This window comes from Pinus tabuliformis, chromosome 8 (assembly GCF_031772625.1).
Source record: "Pinus tabuliformis cultivar Carrire ecotype Pingquan chromosome 8, CPIR1, whole genome shotgun sequence".
In the NCBI taxonomy this organism is placed as follows: domain Eukaryota; kingdom Viridiplantae; phylum Streptophyta; class Pinopsida; order Pinales; family Pinaceae; genus Pinus; species Pinus tabuliformis.
This window is the reverse complement of record NC_142294.1, coordinates 320,147,599-320,149,849: the sequence shown is the minus strand read 5'-3', so window position 1 is coordinate 320,149,849 and position 2,251 is coordinate 320,147,599. Positions and strand designations below refer to the sequence as shown.

Sequence of the window (2,251 nt, the reverse complement as noted above, 5' to 3'; positions counted from 1 at the left end):
AGCGTATATTCATATCTTCACCATGCTATTTGAGCAGCTAAAGTATACTTGTATCTTTATTGTTGTTCGAATGTGCCAATACGAAAACATACGGCATTACACGTGCACGCCCTACAAAAGCAAATATAAGCCAACCACATGCATGGATTACACTTGAATGTCCATAAAATCCAACAAGTGTCTGCCTGGCTTCAAATTTGAAACTCTTCCCGATGGACTACCTCATGACGCATTACACGTGCACGCCTACAAAATAAAACCTAACCCAACTGGATGCATGGATTACACTCGCATGTCCACAAAAGCCAACAAGTGTTTGCCCGACTTCAAAATTGAAACTCTTCCCGATGGACTACCTCCTGAGCATGTCCGGACCTCCAAACTAGCCGAGATATGTCGGTTCTTCGCGCCTAATGCCCCTTCTGCATTTTGACAAGATGATTGACAATTTGAAACATTCACAAACATAAGTTCCTCCAGTTATATGTATTTTCTCAGACGAGATTGCCTCGTTTCTACTGAAAACTGTGAAGAAGTTGGGCATTCTGAGAGTATCCTTCAGGACTTAGAGTGCTTGCAGATTTTGTGTTTATTTATTCGGCCCTCTTTTGGTTCGCAAAGGTCATATTCCTAGAAAAGGTATATAAACTTCCTCTCCCACTGTTTTTGTACTACACTGATTCCTGCTACGAATTGTCTACGCATTCAACACGGCAATGACAACTTGCTTGCTTATGTTATTGCATGTTGCAGATGATGTGAAGTGTTTAACAGATGGATTCACGGAAAAACTAATCACCTCCGTTCCTGGAATGCCCCCATTGCATGCTAAAGATCTACCCACCGGTTAAGACACAAGGACATCTTGGAGTTTATTACAGGTGAAGCACAAGCCGCTGTGGAAGCGGATTTAGTATTACTTAATACCTTTGATGACCTCGATCATGATATACTCGATGCACTCCAAGAAATACTTCCAACCTTGTATACAATAGGCCCTCTTGTTTACAGGCGGAATCTAGAAATGATAAAAAATTTGATCTCTGCCAAGAGCCCAACTTAGTTGTTTATATTTGCTTCGGAAGCATATCTATTATGATTAATCAGGAACTCTTAGAGTCAGCATGGGGTTTATTGGCTTAAGCAGCCTTTTCTGTGGGTTATTCGCCATGGTCTCATTCATGGTAATTCTTCCATGCTTCCCTCTGAGTTTTTAGAGAAAAGTGAAGAACACAAGTTTCTTTGTCAAATGGGCACTTGAGATGAAAGTGCTCTCGCATCCCTCAGTGGGATGTTGGAACTGCAGTACTTGTAGGTTAGTAAACTAGTAAATGCATACTTGTTCAATTAATATAGTTAGTATAATTGATTTCAAGTTAGAATGTTGGAACATAAATACAATATTTTTCATGGTGTTCCTTATTTACCTCACATGATGTTGATAATTTTGTTCCCCGCTGATTGAACTATTGTATTTCAGTAAAGTTTTAAAAGTGCCAAGATTGTTGATATTCCAAGCTTGTTAGTAGAAAAATAGAAAATAATTCAAACAAATAGAAAAACATTGTAACATACATGCGCTTAAATAATTTATGAGCGTTAACCACTGAACTTACTTCACTTGCAACGATTCTAACTGATTATTGGATGTATTTTTTGCAAGCAAGATGTAGGATGATTGTTGCATGTTTTTTTTGCATCATGTAGGATGATTATTACATGTTTTTGCCACACGATCAGTTCATGTGGCAAGAAGAACAAGGCTTTTATTTTTCTCAGGATAATTTCTTGTCTTTCTTGTCTTCTCTATGATTTTATGAGTTCATGTGGCAAGAAGAACCAGGTTTCTATATTTCTCAGGATAATTTCTTGTCCTTTGGATGATTTTTTGTGGTTGGAAGAAAAGTACCCAATAACCTTTCTTTCGGTTGGTGGTGGAATGTTGGCAATGGAATGCAGTGGCCATGTGAAGAATATACGCCCTGAAATGAAATAGTTGATCTGATAATCACCCTATGAGTGACCTCATTTAAGATTTATTACATGAAGGTATTACAGACTCATGTGCTGGTGTTTGTGTCTATGTTATTTAGGCAACGGATCGATCAGATTGCAAATACACAGACACTTGAAATGGAAAGACAGCAGAGAAATACAACAAGCAAAGACAAGAAGACAAGAAATTAACAAGGAATTCACCGTATTCTCGAGGGCTACATCTCTGGTCCAGCTCTTAGTGGTGGCCTTTCTT

At 38.4% G+C, this 2,251-nt stretch overlaps 1 long non-coding RNA gene across 1 annotated transcript; it reads left to right on the top strand.

Moving 5' to 3' along the window:
* Positions 1–364: 364 nt before the first annotated feature.
* On the top strand, positions 365–851 carry LOC149235430 (uncharacterized). Its single transcript, XR_016268284.1, has 2 exons — positions 365–639; positions 754–851. It is a non-coding gene; the product is annotated as an uncharacterized LOC149235430 (long non-coding RNA).
* Positions 852–2,251: the final 1,400 nt, after the last annotated feature.